Source organism: Dermacentor albipictus, chromosome 2, assembly GCF_038994185.2.
Source record: "Dermacentor albipictus isolate Rhodes 1998 colony chromosome 2, USDA_Dalb.pri_finalv2, whole genome shotgun sequence".
Classification (NCBI taxonomy): domain Eukaryota; kingdom Metazoa; phylum Arthropoda; class Arachnida; order Ixodida; family Ixodidae; genus Dermacentor; species Dermacentor albipictus.
The window spans coordinates 75933410-75952522 of NC_091822.1; the positions used below are offsets into that span (position 1 = coordinate 75933410).

At 46.3% G+C, this 19113-nt stretch overlaps 1 protein-coding gene across 1 annotated transcript in view; it reads right to left on the bottom strand.

Annotated features, from left to right (window-relative positions):
- Positions 1-14895, bottom strand: part of LOC135913081 (juvenile hormone acid O-methyltransferase-like) — a 30948-nt gene extending 16053 nt beyond the window's left edge. Inside the window, exon 1 of the mRNA XM_065445748.2 lies at positions 14622-14895. The gene's annotated coding sequence lies outside the window, so the exon portion shown is untranslated. The remainder of the gene's footprint in view (positions 1-14621) is intronic.
- Positions 14896-19113: the final 4218 nt, after the last annotated feature.

Genomic DNA, 19113 nt, shown 5'->3' on the forward strand with positions numbered 1-19113 from the left:
ATAGTGGAAATTGCATGTGCTTAATAAATGAAAGTAAAGTAATGATCAATTAATGGAAATTAAAGTGGATGAAAAAACAACTTGCCGCAGGTGGGAACCGAACCCACAACCTTCGCATGTCGCGTGCGATGCTCTACCAATTGAGCTACCGCGGCGGCGTTTCCCCATCCACTTTCTTGGGTATTTATGTGTACTAGTAGAACCCTGGGAGTGTTAGCCAGCGCCACCACTCACAGACCTTGGCGGCGGACGTGGAACGTCTTTTTTGCCGCAGGCGTCACGAGAACGTGATCTTTTCGGGTGAAGGCAACTGGTCAATAAACCCACATATGCTACCTGAAGGCATAGTGGGTAGCATATGTGGGTTTATTGACCAGTTGCCTTCACCCGAAAAGATCACGTTCTCGTGACGCCTGCGGCAAAAAAGACGTTCCACGTCCGCCGCCAAGGTCTGTGAGTGGTGGCGCTGGCTAACACTCCCAGGGTTCTACTAGTACACATAAATACCCAAGAAAGTGGATGGGGAAACGCCGCCGCGGTAGCTCAATTGGTAGAGCATCGCACGCGACATGCGAAGGTTGTGGGTTCGGTTCCCACCTGCGGCAAGTTGTTTTTTCATCCACTTTAATTTCCATTAATTTATCATTACTTTACTTTCATTTATTAAGCACATGCAATTTCCACTATGTTGTACTTGGTGTCAGTGTTTGTTGGCTTCTCATTATATGACTATATATATATATATATATATATATATATATATATATATATATATATATATATATATATATATATATATATTTATTTATTTATTTATACATACTGCAGCCGATTAGGGCTATGGCAGGAGTGGGTTTACATGCGAAGAAAACTGATTATATGGAAAAACAAAAACATGGAAATATAAAGAGGTGAAGGAACTATACATCAGCAATAGCATTTTAAAATTGAGAAATGGGTAACAAACGAAATATAAAAATTTGAAGGAACTATGCATCAGCAATAGCATTTAAAAATTGAGAAATCGGTAACAAACGAACTTCAGCAGGTAACAAATTCCATTCTTCAGTCATGCGGGGAAAAAAAACTGTATTTGAAAGTGTTAGTGCGTGAATGGAGTGATCTGATATTAGAGGCGTGATAAGCTCTAGTTGAAGTCGGGCAAGCAGGCATTAAAAGGGAGGGATCTGATAGGTGATAAAGAGAGTTCTTATAGGAATAGAAAATCTTCAGAGATTCTATGTGCCGCCGCCTAGAAAGAAGCTGGAGGCTTAATTCCGTAAGAGCAGCTGACGGTGAAAAGGCTCGGTCGAAGCGACGGTAAACAAAACGAATAGCCTTCCTCTGGACAGACTCAATACAATTAATTTCACCTTGTTTATATGGGCTCCATACGGAGGAAGCATATTCTAAAATTGGGCGAATTAGTGTTTTATATGCTACTAATTTAGTGTCCCTCGGAGCAGGAGACAACGTCCAGCGGATGTAACCAAGTTTATATATATATATATATATATATATATATAGAGAGAGAGAGAGAGAGAGAGAGAGCAACTTTTACTAAAGTAGCGGTCTTATAGGTGAAAAACAGACATAAAATTTATGAAACAAAAAAGAAGAATGAGAAGTGGCAGAGGACGTACTCACCCACCAAAGGAAATATAGCGCTGCTCTCACAAGCCGTCGTATATTGAAATGAATTTTCCTGTGGGAATTAGACGGTTCGTTTGTACAGGTTTAGATATCTACTGCGAGAAAAGAATGTTTCTGCCCTTTCAAAGACGCACGCTGCCCGTGATTGTAGAAAGGCCACGATGCTACCGTGTCTGTCCTCGCACTGTGGCGTGGTCCGTTACGGCGCGCGCAGCCCATGCAACAGATTTAAGCCGTGCTATCTTTACACAGTGCTTTTTTTCCCAGCACACGCACCTGAGTTCAACGCTCGCATTTGCCACGCATGATTATTTAAGTGATAAGGCGCTATCACAGCGCAGACATGTCGCTGCCGCTGTTCTTGACCTTCACGCGGTCATGACCAAGGTCGTCGTACTTTTCTTAGTTAATCCTTGTGACTGGGAGTAGAGGGCCCAATAAGGTCATACACACAAAGCGCTGAGTTCTGGACGCATCGCTTCATGGACCGCTGAGACAAAGGAAGTACCTACAGTTCGCTGGTGCAGATGTGAGCGTGCGAAATTCTGTATACCAGTGTTGCCATGCAGTTCGGACATGATGAGCTTGTAGTTGGTTGAGACGACGTATGCATGTGCGTGTGGAAGTAGGTGTAGCACACGCTCGTCGCATGCAACGCGCACATAAGAAAGCTTGCAGTGCATTGCTCGAGCGTGCTTCGCCAATTACAAAAAAACATAAGAAGTACGTACAACGTACATTTAGGTTTCTTCGCGTGAAATTGACGGATAATTAATCTTTCCTTGTCGTGTTCAGATTGAATTTTAGTTTTTTTAATCAACCGCAAAGCTTATATTACACGTCTTACTCGTTTTCTTGGCGACTATGCCGCTGCGGGTATGTGCCATAACTCCACAAGGGTAGAAGAAGGATGCCTTGACGCCGCCATTGTCCTCAAATAGCAATGGTTTTGTAAGCATGAACCCGTCTAAACCCGACGATATTACAATGGAAACATGTTACACTCATCCTGCTCGCTAGGACGACTACTGAGCAGTGCGCTTCACCTGCACCCTGAAAGTACTTTCGCGCGGTGCCTATTATCTACATTTTTATTGTTATTTTATTATTTTTAATTTTTTGTTGATTTCAAGTGGTTTGCATTGTAATCTTGAGTAGACAAACGATTTACCTCTGCACCGTGCGCCACGTGTGTGGTATCGCTATCGCCAGTGGTATCGCTATATTTACGTTGTTTTTCTTGCTATTATTGGGCACAACTTTATCTGTTGTATCGCAGGTTTATAAGGAAACCCAAAGGCATGTTTAATTTGAACAAGCCTGGTCCTCCAGGCTAAACGACACTGAAATATACTGTGCTAATTCAGTGTACTTCGTACTCTGTTTTTATTCATTTTACTACCGGATTCTGCGCGATTTCCTCAGCCACAACTATTCACCCGCAATGGCCCTCGCAACCGCTACGTTAAAGCACATGAGCCTGAAGTATCCTATGACGAAGACTACCACAGTCGTCATCGGTCACTCACAGTCAAAGTATTTTTATCAGTACTTTAATCCCGGTTCACAAGGAACACCAGCTTTCGTTTCGCAAGTTGGCGTCAACATTGGAAATGTCCGTTCCTGGCTCAATTTTGTACCGGAAACGGTAAACACCCTGATGCTTCTGGTTCGCACGAATAACATAGTGTCAACTAACGGAGCAGCAGCATTCGAGAAGAACCGATCTGTGCTTTATATGATCACGAGAACCATGCCGAATATCTATAGAATGTATGCTACGCCAATCTTTCCTCGTTGTACCAATCGTCCCAGGGGTAACCGCAACGTTTCCTTCGTCCGACACTGCAACCGGTAGGCCAGCTATTTCAATGAAGTGCTACGTGAATTCGCAGTCGCTCAAGAAAAGTATACTTAGTGCTCCATGTCTTCCAATACCTGCCCCAAAGCCGAGTACTGGCTGCCGACTATCTCCATCTGAGCTTCGAAGGTGTCGCTGTCATGGCTAGCCACATTTGCGAACTTTGCTGCAAGCACCCCAACAGTGACGTGTTACTGTGGCGTGAATTCGCGTCGTGCAACCCCTTGCATGGTGCCACCCTGGCTTCTCCTAGAACGTCCGACTCTCAACTTTACTCCAGACGCCACACGCGGCTCGTTGCAACCCTCGTAAAGAAAGTACAAAGAGAACTCCGTGTGAAGGCCACCTCAATACCCGTTCCCGGTAACCCGCACTCGCACTGCCCTCGCACTCGCACAGCCGAGCATGGACACCGTAGTCACCGAACTCAAAGACAGCCTATGGAAGCTTCTGCCAGGGGGTAATCTCTTCTGCGGCCCGAGCCATTTTATCCAAGTGCAGGCATCCGAGAAGAGCCATAGCGCTCGTGTGGGTCCCGGCTCACTCGCAGGTAGCAGGCAACGCCATCGCCGACTACCGTGCCCGCGATATGTTAATCCGGGCCGAGAACGAGCCGGAAGAGCTACCGCACCCGGTTACCAGTTTTCGGGACATTACCCGTACGTACCGAGAGGAAAGGTGCAGACTGCCAGAACCGCACCCCAAGCTCACTAGGCAACAACAGACGATCCTGAGTCGAGCGCAGGCGGGATCGCTTGCGCATCCCGTACTGATGAACCGCATGTACACTGCGGAACACAATATGCTCTGTCCTTTTTCTAAAAAAGGGCACCCTGCCGCACGTCTTGGCATAGTGCACAAAACTCAAGAGCCCCCTCTTCCCCTTCCCACCAACACCCCCAATCACCAACCTCTTGAGCGATGGGAGACCTTGTTATCCAGCCCCGCCCTACCGATTCAGCTCGCACTGATGGACAGGGGCCAGGAGAGGCTGAGAAAACATGGGTCCCGTAACTGGGGAACCACCCTGGCTGGTGCATGCATGCACCACCGATTTATTTCGGGCCCAATAAATGTTGAATAATCATCATCTGTTCCACATATGCCTTCTCGAACGTTCTTAAAACTTAGAAATATTGCTGAGAAAGGGATCCGTTCTGTGTTTTATGTCACTACGTTGTCGTCCTATTTGAGCGCTTCTGTAGTTCCAAAAGGCTTACAGCTAAGACTGAAACCGGCTACCTACGAACTTTCCACTTTTAACAAAACAATGTGGCAACAGATATTAAATTATGCGTCGTTGGAGTTAGTGCGTGTAGTTGTTGATCACTACAAATCGTTCGTGTATGTTGCATCTTCATAGCGAAGAAATGCGCCTCGCTACGCAGTTGGGGACGTGTGAATCTGAATGCTTGGCAGCCTGTAAACATACTAAGAAAAATAACTTATGCGCGCTCAAACGCAATAAGTTTATTCGCGATGGATTGGCTCCTTCTGAATGTATTATCAATACAAATAATAGCCTCGTTGAACCATCACTTATAAGTAAGCCCACTGAACCGATCAACAATGCTGTAAACCTATCCACGGTTACTTTTTCCGATGCTCATATAACTGCCTTATTGAAAGGTCCTACTTACCCGCCATGGTTGACCAGTGTCTATGGTGTTAGGCTGCAGAGCACGAGGTAGCGGGATCTAATCCCGGCCCTGGCAGCCGCAATTCGATGGGGGCAAAATGCGAAAACACCCGTATACTTAGATTTAGGTGCACGCTAAAGAACCTCAGGTGATCGAAATTTCCGGAGTCCTCCACTACGGCGTGCTTCATCATCAGAAACTGGTTTTGGCACGTAAAACCCCTATTTTAATTTGAAATGTCTTACTTTTTGCCCAGCCTCAGGTGGATTCAGTGAATTTCAGCTTTTAACCCCCCACCCCGCATACCTACATAACATTCCTCGAAACATGCGCCTTAACGAGTACTTTCATAACCGTCAAAGTGCTTGCGAGACCAGCCTACTTGTGCCTACACACAAGCACTGGACACCACCGCCACAACGCGATAAATGTCTAGATATGTGCATAAGTGCTGTACAATTTGATATCCTAGCGATATACAAAACACGAGTTCCATTACCGATCGAATCTGAAGAAGGAAGAAAAAACAGCGCTAGAACAATTAGGCAATAACCATGACATTATTATTAAACCTTCATATCAGGGAGGAGCGATTGTTCTTAATAAGCAGGATTATATAGAGGAAGCTGCCAGACACCTCTCGGATGCGACTTTCATCGAAGCTTTTTCCAAGGACCCAACCGATAACTTTAAGGGCATTTTGAAGGATACGCTTATGACACTACTAAAAGAGAAAAAAGGTAGAGGAAAAAGCCGCTCGGTCACTTGTACCACTCAGTCCTGGGGCTGGTTGATTTTGCTTGCTCCTGAAAATTCACAAACAAGGTAACGCGGGCCGCCCGATTAAATCTGGCGTAAATACTACAAGTGAGAACCTATCCCGCTACATAGACTCTCTTATTAACGAGATTCCCGTAACATTTCCGTCATTTGTAAAAGATACCAACTAATTTCTTCAAGGTATATTAAATCGCGCCATTGCGCATAACGCAATCCTCGTAACGCTCAACGTCAATTCTCGTTATACTAACACATCGAATGCCGATGGAATTGCAGCAGTCCTTAAGACTTATGAAGATTCCCATTACGAGAAATCTCTTGATAAAGAAAACCTGAGATGGTTGTTAAAGCTTATTCTTGAGCTTAAGTTTGAAGTTAATCATTGTTATTACGTTTAGATTAATGGAACATCAAAGGGAACACGAATAGGCCCAAATACGCAAATATGTTCATGGGTGTTCTGGAAAATGATTTTGTATTCAGTACTAACCTGCAGCCTTTCCTTTATAAGCGCTTTATTGACGATATCTTCTTGATTTGGGCTCATGGGAGGGCTAGCCTGTTAACCTTCATAGAAGGGTTCAGTCACTTTCAACCTTGAATGAAATTTTCGCACAATTACTCGTCACATTCGGTAAACTTTCCGGATGTCACAGTTAAGCTATCCCAAGATAAATTACAGCCAAAGTTTATCGCAAACCTACTTATCGAAGCTAGCTTCTACATTTCCGGAGCAGTCACGTGCGACATTGCAAAACCGGTATCCCCTATAGTCACACTCACCGCTCCAAGCCGTTGGGTTTTGATCGCAAAGATTTCATTTCTAATTGCGAACAACTCAAAAGTGTTCTCGCTAAACGGCAGTATCCGTCAAATTTAATTGACGACGGCATATGCCGATCAGGTACATTAAACAGAGCCGTCATTCTTAGCGGAAACCAGTTACCCCAAAAACGTAACAGCACCAATCTTGTACTAACATACCAACATTATCGGCATCAGCGCCAAAAGTTTTCTATATTGAAACGCCACCGCAGTGTCCTTTCTCAAAGCAAACATATCCTCGATATCTTTCTTGAAACGCCTCGCGTCGTGTACCGACGGTGTAAGAACCTGCGCGATATGTTAACACCCTCAAAATTAAATGAGCACAAGGCGTCTGGCTGCGCCCCATGCTGAAAAACACGCTGCAAGGTGTGTGTGCATATGCAAACCACATAGAAAGTGATTAGTCTGTCCTCAGAATTTACCCTAAAACTTCCCGGACCTTTTAATTGCGATACCTCGAATGTTGTATATATGCTTGAGTGCACAGTCTCCAGAAAACAGTATATTGGCCAAACAGAAACCTTGCTTCGAATACACTTTAATAACCTCCGATCGAATGCCAATGCGCTTCGTAACCTACCGTTATCAAGAGATATTCGCTTACCAGGGCATTTTTCCGAGAACCTCAGGGCCACATACTGGAATTAGGCTTTCATTCCCATCACGATCGCGAAGTCCGCGAGTCTTACCTATTCTATAAGTTCAACACTGTGTCATCCAGCATTACCGAAAGCACAGTCACACTAACCAGCGTGCCCACTGAGCATCTTTGACATTAGCTGTGACTCCTTATGTATGCCCTGAGATGCAGCTTTTTTCAAGAACCCTCTATATACTTTCCCTCTTTTTTTCGCTGTGGCGTCAATTCTGTGTCACATTATGTCCATTGTCTGCACACGACACTGTATTCCACTGTACACATGCCAATAAAAGCCCTGATCCTGCTCGCTATGACGACTACTGAGCAGTGCGCTTCACCTGCACCCTGAATGTACTGTCGCGCGGTGCCTATGATCACGATATTTCTTTTTATTTTATTATTTTTATTCTTTGTTAATTTTAAGTGGTTACACTGAGTAAACGAACGATTCATTTCAACACTGTGCGTGTGTGGCATCCCTATCGCCAGTGGTATCGCTATATTTACGCTGTTTTTCTTGTTGTTCTTACTACGCACAACTTTATCTCATTTATCACGGGTTTATAAAGAAGCCCAAATGCATCTACACGTTATTTGACAAAGGCTGGTCCACCGGCCGAAACGTCAGTGAAATATACTGTGCTAATTCAGCGTACACTCGCGTGCAGTATGACTCGCAACACCCTTGTTCGCGATTGAAGGGGCTCCAGGGCTGCGCGGCGGCTCTGAGATGCGAAATAGCGGTTCAATAAATACCACTACTTGAAACTCTGCTTAGGCCTGGAACTTACACTGCGTCTGGACAGCCGTACAGTCTTGGAGCCCCTTCGACCACGGGCACTCCTATTGCAGGTCATATTGCACGTGACTGCACGTCGTACTCTTCTTCTACAATATATATATATATATATATATATATATATATATATATATATATATATATATATATATTTATATATATATATATATATATATATATGGGCGTGTGTGCGTGTGTGTGTGTGTTTGTGTGTGTGTGCGTACGTGACTGTGTGCATGTGCGTGAAGACATACGTAGACTGGGAATAGATCAAAAGGAGTGTACACCTTATCGACTCTCGTCTATAGGCAGTCCATAGACGAAGAATCAATAACGATAAATGGAAACTGTATCAAATTTCGTCTACAGATAAGCTATAGGGCACAAGTAGAGAAAGGGAAACAAGCATCATATGGACTTTTTTTTTAGACCGGCTATAGAATGGGAGTAGAGAAAAATAAATAGAAACCTTAGAAATTTTCGTCTATAGACAACCTATAAACAGGGAGTAGACAAAAATTATCAACACGTCACCGACTCTCGTCTATAGACAGTCCAAAGACCCAGAATGAACAATAAATAGAGGCTTTATCGACTTTTGTCTATAGGTAGCGTATAGCGCAGACGCAGGCAAAAAAAACAGCTTATCGACTTTTTTCTATAGACCATCCATAGGATGCGAGTAGACAAAAAATAGAAACTTTATTGACTCTCGCCTAGACACAGCCTATAGACAAAGAATGGCGAAAATTAAATAGAGACTGTAACGACTTTCGTCTATAGGTAGTCTATAAAGGGGTCATAAAGAAAAAGGAAGAAACAGCTTATCGACTTTTTTCTATACACCGTTTAAAGAATGCGAGTAGGCAAAAAGAAATGGAAACTGTAACTGCTCTCGTGTAGGCATTCTATAGACAAAGAATGAACAAAAATAAATAGACTAGCTATTTCCATCTTAGTTAGTCTATTGAGGGGAAGTAGACAAAAAACATGTTATCGACTTTTCCTTGAGACCATCGATAGAATGCGAGTAGACAAAAAGAAATAGAAATGTTATCGAATCTCTTCTACAGACAGTCTATAGACGAAGAATTGACAAAAATAAATAGCGACTGTGTCGACTTTCAGCTATAGGTATTCTACAGGGGATCATACCCAAAAAGAAACGAACACCTTATTGCCTTTTTTTTCTATAGACCGTCTACAGAATGCGAGTGCACAAAAAGAAATCGAAACCTTATCGACTCTCGCCTATAGACAGCCTATAGGCAGAGAATGAACATAAGTAAATAGAGACTATCTTGCATACTGAAAAGATATTGCGCCAAAAGAAAAACACACACAAGAAAGACGACGACGCCACGGGCGCTTGGTCGTGGTGTCGTCGTCTTTCTTGTTTGTGTTGTTCTTTTGGCGCAAAATCTTTTCAGTATGCAAGATCACCAACTAACCCAGCAGTTAACTCTTCTAAAGAGACTGTATCGACTTTCATCTATAGGCAGTGTATAAAGGGGACATAGACAAAAAGAAACAATTTTATCGACTTTGTTCTATAGACTTTCCATAGAATTTGAGCAGGCAAAAGGGAATAGCAACCTTTCAACTTTATCTATAGACAGTCTACAGACTTTGCATCAAAAAAAAAACCAAATCTATAGAAAGGCAGGGCCGTCTATAAAAGGTCTATAGGCTCTTCATAGACAGCCTAAACTCATTTTTGTAAGAGATAAGACTACTCGCCGAATCGGGTTTGGTTTCGGAAGCACCTACTGAATAAATATGTGGAGAAACGGTGGCACGGCCATTCAGAAGCGACACAGCATCGAGACAGAGTCGCTGAAACATTTGCCATCGCTCGTTGAGGTACACGTTCTGTAGAAATTGTTGTCGTGTTGCGACTGCTCGGTTATGTCATGCGTCATTATATTCTTGCCTCTGGCTCGCTTAGACGGATTCTTCGTCTCTTACGCCAGGGCGATAGTGCATCTTCTTTTAGTGCAGACAATCTGGAAATTGAAGCATAAGTTTGGACATCCCAACAGAACTCATTGAAATTGGTGGACCTTCATAGTGGAATGCTCCGGATTATTTTTGACCACCTTTGCTTCTTTATTGTGCGCCTAGATTATGATACATCATGGTTCACATTATTTTCCAACTTCGAAATGCGACAGCATCGCTGGGAGCCAAACCACCCTCGACTTTATGATAAGCAGCAGGACGTTACAGCCACTCAGACACCAGGTCGGCTTAGTGAATACGACGCTGGGCACCTTTATATTGCACGTCGGCTACCAGCTTATTGAAATTTGTTGCTTTTAGGATTTACTGAGCTTGCAACTTATTTGTTATTTTGATGAATGTTGAGCAATAAAAAATACTTCCAAATGAAACATGCGGGATGGCGAGGGATTGCAGATAGTAAATCTTCTCTGAAAACCGCAGGCTCTTTGTGTCACACGCTCAGGAAGTGAACAGGGAAGGAAGTTTTGAATACTTGAGGTTGAGGTCTAGAGCCTGCCCATGAGCGTTAAAATACAGAGACATGAAGTGTCGCAGCTGTACCCGTGGCACAATCCAGGAAGTAAAAAAAAAGAGATTATGAATGATCGCATAACCGAACCTAATGTAATGAAAGACAGTAAACGAAGATGCTGCTATGTTAGCTACCTGCACCGCAGGGTAGCAGACTTGTGTTTAGAAGTAATTAGAGCGTGAAATGTGACACAATTTTCTTGCGATCGGTGAAAACACAGCAACCAAGCAAAGCGAAGCTTCAATAAAATATGACGGTCATGTGAATAACACTGAAATATCAGCGGGTTGATAATGTTTATTCATTGAAAAGAAGTAGTCTAACAAGGTATGCAAAATAAAGCAAAAGCCAACTACTTACAGACACGCTGCCTTATGGCTAAGAGATTAACTTTTCCTGGAGAACGCTCGTGTTTTAAAAAAATAAGTTATGGGTTTTTAAGTGCCAAAACCCCTTTCTGATTATGAGGCATGCCGTCGTGGAGGACTCCGGAAGTTTTGACCACCTGGGGTTCTTTAACGTGCACCTAAATCTAAGTACACGGGTGTTTTCGCATTTCAGCCCCATCGAAGTACTGCCGCCGTGGCCAGGATTTGATCCCGCGACCTCGTGCTCAGCAGCCTAACGCCATAGCCACTCAGCAACCACGGCGGGTACTCGTGTTTTGCGCTTGTGCTCCTTTTAATTTGTGCGAGATTTTTGTGCGCTTCTGTACTTATAGTTATAATGAACAACGTCGCTTTTTAAAATATGACGTTGTTGATTTTCTTACTGTCTGCACGACAAAATAATTTTGACATTGTACATGTGCTACCTTATCGCTTTCTACTGGATATCTATGAGCAAATTTTTTTTGCTTATATATTTCTTCTATAAAATAACTTGCCGCGAAATATTAGAAACTGAGCAACAAGAACTGCTCTAGCTGTAGTATACACGAAGTAGTTTTGTTAATGTATTGGGTCATATAGTACATACCTAATTTCGAATTGTCCTGAAATTTCTGAATATTGGATATTGTACAAGAGAGGTTGCGTGCGAAGCTCATGCGGCCAAGTGTGTCGATATTACGTCGATATTACTTGAACATGCGCTGCAAAACGCCATACTTTCTATGCCCCCATATACTCTCACAAAGTATATTTCGCATGTGTTACGCAGCCAGTAATTCCGGTACTATTTTCGATTTACGAGCTTTTTTTAATGCGAATGTTAATGTCTCAGAGCATACAGTGGCATGGGATGCGGGCGAGGAAGGGCGACTAAATGTATGGAAAAAGATTTGTGGATCTAATATAGTCCAGGAGGGATAGATAATGTGATCCCTGCATCCAAGCAGTGTAATGGCTAGGATTATACGGCGAAGGTACCGATGCTGAGATGTGCCGGAGCCTCGTTCGTTTCAGCGCAGAGCGAACCCAGAGCAGGTGGTGGATGTCGGCTTCAGCATTGCGTGACTGGCAGACTGGACACCCCGAGTGGGAATATAACTGGCGAAAGTGCGGCCACTTCCAAGCGACGGTAGGAGTGAGGGCAACGCCGATCCAGATCCTCCGAACCACGGGATAGCTTTACCGCACACTCAGGTATGAGAGCACGTGTGCGGCACCGGAGGTGCTTTTTTCTTGTTAAAAGGAGGGTGGCATCATTTAGGTGAAATAGCTGAGGCAGTTAGGACATAGATGTCGCTAGACGGGTTTCAGAATCGGCACGACTTGGGGAAACTCAAAAGATCGTGTGGGATCCACTTGATAGATATCTGCTGCGGGGTGCGTGCCGCCTGAAGATGGTCTGATGACATAATTAAGGGCTGCGACGAACACGTGGCAGGAGTCGCATCCCCTGGAGTACGTCAGTGTGCATGACGGTGCGGGCCGTGGGGGCCATGGGAAAAGTTGAAGGAAAAAACCAGTCAAAAAATACAAAGGCCAAGAGGAGAGGTTCACACCACGACTGATTCTTGGTAAGGGCAATGGCAAAGAAGAGCGAGAAATCCTGGAAGCGTACTACATCAGTTTATCAGGTGACGACTGCATTAGTACAACCTCGGTGCGCATACATGAAAAAGAATTTGCATATGTAGGTCGGTCAGAATAGATGCGATATCTTGTCTTTTCATGCTCTGTCATTAGCGATGATGTGGTTGCACATGTTCTGCTGGCCTTGCTGGGACGACGCTATTTTCCAGTCGTTGTGGTGTGAACCTCTCCTCTTGTCCTTTGTATTTTTTGACTGGGTTTTCCCTTCAACTATGTACCAATTGGCCCGGATTTCAGCCCTTCTGCAAGGCCATGGGAAAGGCGGACACAGAGCGCAGCGCTTCTCGAAGAGCAAGTAGCTCAGTACAATAGGAGGAAGGAGGCTCTTGGATTGGAAACCGGGACATCTTACTAAGGGCAAGAGCGCAAAAGGCAGTAAAGTGCAGTGGTCGTTTCACAGTGCTGGATGCTTGCATCAACGTAAATCACGATAGAGCCAAGTAGGAGGTGGCCGTCTTGAACTATAATTTGGTCCCGAAGAGAAGCCTTCGCATGAGTTGGTGTCGGGCAAGGTATATCTGTTGGCTTGGTATCGCTGAGCTGTACAAAACTCCAGTGAGGAAGAACTGGCGATGATGGTGGTAGAAGCGAGTGCGAGAATGCATAAGCGCAGAGAGCACCCATTGCGTGCAATAGGCTGGACGTGAAAAGGGAGGCCTTTAGATTGCGAGCATCACGTCGCTGCTGCACCAGTTCATCTAGTGTGTTCAGCTGAGCTTTTTCTTGGAGAGCAACGATCCGGGTGATGCGTGGAAGGCAAATGATTGCCCTCATTGGCTCGGAATAACAGCTCAAAGGCGATCCCGTTGTGCTCTCGTCACATGCTGGAATTTGACTCAGCTTGTCTTCGAGCAGCTCACAAGTTGAGAAGGCCGACATCCGGTGCCGGTTGATCGACGCTTACCCAGCTGAAGGTAGTAGCTTCATTGAGCGCGCTTTGTATTCGGTCAACAAGTAGCGATGACGAGTCCACAGAGGTGTCTTGGAGAATGGAGCGAAATGTGTCGCATTTGACCACAGCACACTTGCGGCGCACTAGGCAGCCCTGCGTCAGATAAAGACCGATGGTGATAGATTGGTGGTCACTACGCCAGCAGTTGGGCTTCAGGTGCCAAGTGGGAGTGCCGGGACCCGAGCACCATGTAAAATCCGGTGCGTATGCTGCGCGCAGAGCTTGAGGTACAGCCAGCGTTGCTGAATCGCGATGGTTCAGTAGAGCAAACAACGCATCCGCGAAGGTGTCTCGCACACGCCTACCTTGGTGGCAAGAAGTGGGGTAGGGGCGAGGGGCGTTGAAATTACCACCAACTGAAGTAGGACACCCTGGGTATTGCCGACGGAGTTTCAATAACCAGCCCAGATTAATGCGTGGAGAGCCACCGGCTGGTCTTACGTAGTATGACACTACCACAACAGCTTTCGAAGTTGTTTTGGATTTATTGAAAAGGTGTACACACACACACACATAGATATATATATAAATAAAGAAATGCATATATATATATATATATATATATATATATATATATATACAACATATATATATATATATATATATATATATATATACAACATATATATATATATATATATATATATATATATATATATATATATTGCACATGACGAGCACGACGTACGTTCAATAAGCACAGTATGACTGCGGTCTACCAACCGAAACGTCAGTCAAATGCACTGTGCTTTTTGAACCTTCGTCCTACTCTTCTTTTTCATTTTACTACCGGGCCCAGCGTGCTATTTTAACCACATGTGAGCCACTCCCGCAAGGTAGAATATGATGGCATTTAACTTGGCCGTATCATCCCATCGATTGTGCAAGCTCACCCGTTTGTACGTAGCCAACCAGCCATTGACGTCCTGTTCATCCGTACCGCTGAAAACCGCTGGATGGCGTTGGGGGACAGCGCCAGAGCAGGCAACGGGGGGTGGCGGCGACGTCAGCTGGGAAAAGTCAGGCAAGACGGGAGGCAGAGTCCGAGATCGGACTTCCAGGGTGTGGATGTTCTTGAATACCCCGTAAGTCCACCAGTTGTAATGGGTGCAGTGAACAGTTCCGAGGGTAACGTCTCTTTACAACCGAGGAGGCAGGTGACGCAAAGCAGGAACAGCTGGTTGCCCGGACGGCTCACACTCATGCTAAGCACTGGCGATCCGGCTGGCCCACTGGTTGCACAGCAAGCGTGGAAGAGACGATTTGGCTGTCCTTGTTCTTGTGCGCTTCTTCTTCATTACAATTACCCCCGGTGAGATAGCGGAGCCATCGTGGCGACTTACGACGCGGAAACGAATGGGTCACAGAATTTTTTCAGGCGGCGAACGCGAACAACATCTTGGTCACGGCGGCGCTTGTCGGATGTCGATGTAATCGGCTCTATGACATAGTTGACCGGATAGGTGCGTTTTACGATGCGGTATGGTCCATCAAATTGCGAGAGAAGTTTTGTTGAAAATCTAGGCGTGGTAGAAGGCACGGGCAACAAGACAAGGGTGCCGGGAGCGAAGTTCGTATTGGTAGCGTCGCCATCACGATTGGCTTTTTTGTCGTTGTTGGTCAGCGGAGGTGAACATTCGGGCTAATTTACGGCATTCCTCGGCGTATCGCGCGACGGCTGAAACGCGAGCACATTCTGATGTGTCTGGTGTATAAGGCGAAACGGTATCGATGGTATTGGAAGGATCGCGACCATAGAGAATAAAGCACGGAGAAAATCCTGTGGTACTTTGTGTAGCCGTATTATACGCACACGTGACAAATGGGAGGATGATCTCCCAGTTTGTATGCTCCGATGAAACGTACATGGTGAGCATATCACCAAGGGTGCGATTGAAAGGCTCTAAAAGCCCGTTAGTTTGAGGATGGTGCGCCGTGGTTGTCCGGTGAACTATGCGGCATTGAGCAAGCAGACCTTCAACCACCTGTGACAGAAAGACACTGCCTCTATCACGCAGCAGCTCCCGAGGTGGGCCATGACGAAGAATGAAACGACGGAGCAGAAAGGAGGCAACGTCACTGGCGGTCGGTACCATTCAGCGTATTACCAAGAAAACGGAGGAGGCCATAAGACTTATAAGAAGGATCTCTAATAGGCATAGGGGTTTAGGAGAAGAAGGTGCGATGCACTTAGTTCACGCATTTATTATGTGTCATTTCTCGTATGTGGCAGCTATGCTAAATTGGAATAGGGGGGAGAAAAATAAATTGGAAGCATTAATCAGAAAAGCCATCAAGGCTGCGCCTGGTCTGCCTATGACTACGTCAAACGATATGTTGTTACGACTGGGTTTGCATAACACCTTAGATGAAATTGCTGAGGCTCAACGTACCGCACAGAGGGAGCGGTTGCTAGGTACACCACCGGGTAGCTATATATTAGAGTCAATTGAAGAATCGGTAGCTGTGTCGCACGATAGGGCGCCCCTACACGAGTTGAACGTGAACCTTAGGGCAAATATTCGTCCATTTCCGCGGAATGTGCACCCCGTGCACAATGTATGGAGGCGGGTCGCGAGAGCTAGGGCTTTGTTGCGAGAGGCAAAGGATCAGGAGGAGGAGTCTGCGTTTGTTGACGCCGCATGGATTAATGGTAAAAATGCTTATTCGGTGGTGGTAGTAGATGGCAAAGGGAGCGTTAGAAATGCTGCTTCCATTTATACCAAAGATCCTGGGGTTGCTGAACAGGTGGCTATTGCTTTAGCACTAATTGATTCTGGAAGAGTTTTGGTGTTTAGCGACTCGCGATCTGCGATTACAGCCGTCTCGAGAGGACTTGTTGCGGAACCGGCTAACAGACTGCTGCAGGGTAGGGATATCACTTCGCATACCGTTACTTGGTTCCCGGCACACATGGGGACAGTGGAGGGAGCCCCACGTAACCTCAACGAGGTGGCGCACAGGGAGGCACGAGGATTAGTGTGCCGTGTACTCCCTGAAGGGGCTGGATCTCCCGCTCCTGAGTACAGGGACCAACTGTTAACCTACAACGAAATCACCAAGCACTATTACTTAGGGCGCAGGGCACTCCCGTTGCCACATCCTAAATGAAATAGGCCGCAGGCGGTTACATTAAGGCTTCTGCAGACACGGACGTACCATAACCCTGTCATCATGAATAAAATTAATCCGGACTGCGGGGTTTCAGTCTATTGTAGTAAGTGTGGGGGTTTGCTCGATTTACAACACATGCTGTGGCGCTGCTTGGCGTTGGCCGGTGATGGTTCTCGAGGTGAACAGTGGTGGCAGCGAATGCTGCACAGTGAAGTGCTGGCGGACCAACTCAGGGCTGTCCAGAGGGGCCGTGTGATAGCAGAGGGGCTCGGCCTCTCTGTACCGACCTGGGAGTGGCCCGCATCAGTCCCAGACTGATCCCTCAGGACCTAAATAAAGTTCTTCATACCATACCATACTGGCGGTCGGTGCAGGTAGAGGAGCAGTTTTGGCATAGCGTGTAAGGTGATCAACTGCGTCAATAATCCATCGTTTTCCAGCGGGTGTGTGCGGTAGCGGCCCGTACAGGTCAATTCCCACATGGTCGAAGGCACGAGAAGGGCACGGAAGCGGCTGTAATAAACCGTGGGCCGGATGAGGCGGAGATTTGCAGCGCTGGCATTGCGGGCACGAGCGGACAAACGTTTGGACAAAAGTAAACATTCCTCGCCAGCAGGAACGTTGCCGCAGGCGCTCGTACGTCTTCAAACGCCTGCTTGTGCGCATTGTGGGTCAGTATGGAAAGACGCGCACATATCGGAACGCAAACTCCAAGGGATAATCAGGAGCCCCTTGAGACCATCGGGCTGGCAGTTGCGTCGATACAAGAGGTTATCCCAGACAGCAAAATAGACAGCCTGGCGACACAGGGAGCCGGAGATGGGAGATGCAGGCGAGCCAGAAAGGAGATCCAAAAAAGAGGCCACCCAAGGATCCTTGCGCTGTTCTGATGCGAAGGTGTTGATGTCGACCGAGGATACCGCCTTAATGGTGGAGAAGGAGGCTGTCGGCTGGCAAGGGAGAGCGGGACAGAGCGCCAGCGTCAGTGTGCTTGCGACCTGAGCGGTATATGACGTGTATGTCGCATTTTTGAATGCGCAGAGCCCAATGGGCAAGGCATCCGGACGGGTCTTTTAAAGAGGATAACCAAGAAAGGGTGTGATGGTCAGTAACCACATTGAAAGGCCTGGCATATCAATAGGGGCGAAACTTCCTGAGTGCCCAAACGATGGCCAGGCATTCTTTTTTTTGACGCTGTGATTGCGTTCCGCTGTGGTCAGCGCACGACTGGCGTAAGCAACGACGTACTCAGAGTAGCCACACTTGCGCTGCGCAAGGACAGCGCCAAGGCCAATACCACTGGCATCGGTATGCACTTCAGTTGGGGCGGTGGGTTCATAGTGTCGCAGTATAGGCGGAGACGTCAGGAGACGGCGTAAGGTCACGAACGCGGTGTTGCATGTAGGAGGCCAGGATGATAAGTCGTTGGCGCCATTCAAGAGTTGTTTAAGAGGCGAGATTATCGATACGTCTTGTGATACGACGTGACCTAGGATCATGAGCTTGCACGCGGTGAACTGGCACTTTTTCAGGTTCAGTTGCAGGCCTGCGTTGGTCAAGGACGTCAACACTTGCCTAAGGCGAAGAAGATGCGTGCTGAAATCAGGGGCGAACACAACGATGGCGTTGAGGTAGCACAAACACGTGCACCGTTTCGGGCCACGCATTTTGGGACACGCGTTTGGGCCATCATTCTTTCAAACGTAGCAGGCGCATTGCATAGGCCAAATGGCATCACATTAAATTCGTATAAATCATCTGGCGTAATGAATGCAGTTTTAGGGCGATCAACTGCTGACATCGGGACCTGCCAGTAGCCCTAGCGTAAATCTAACGAAGAGAAAAATTTAGCGCCTTGCAAGCTGTCCAGAGCTTCGCAAATACGCGGTAGAGGGTAGACGTCTTTGTGCGTTATCTTATGAAGACGGCGATAATTGACGCAGAACCGAACAGAGCCATCTTTTTTGTGACGAGAACCACCGGTGATTCCCACGGGCTATCGGAAGGTCGAATGACGCCGCGCTCAAGCATGCCGTCCACGTGCTCACTGATCACCTGACGCTCCTTGGCGGGTACGTGGTACGGGCGCTGCCGCAACGGCGCGTTTTAGCCAGTGTCGATGTGGTGGCTGACGGTTGACGAGTGACCCAGAGTAGGCTGAGCGACGCCAAAAGATGAGTGGAACTGGGTGAGCAGGTGAAGAAGCTGGGAGGACTGCTCGGAAGTAAGGTCATCGGCAATGAAAGGTGTGAATAAGTCAGGGGATGGCGG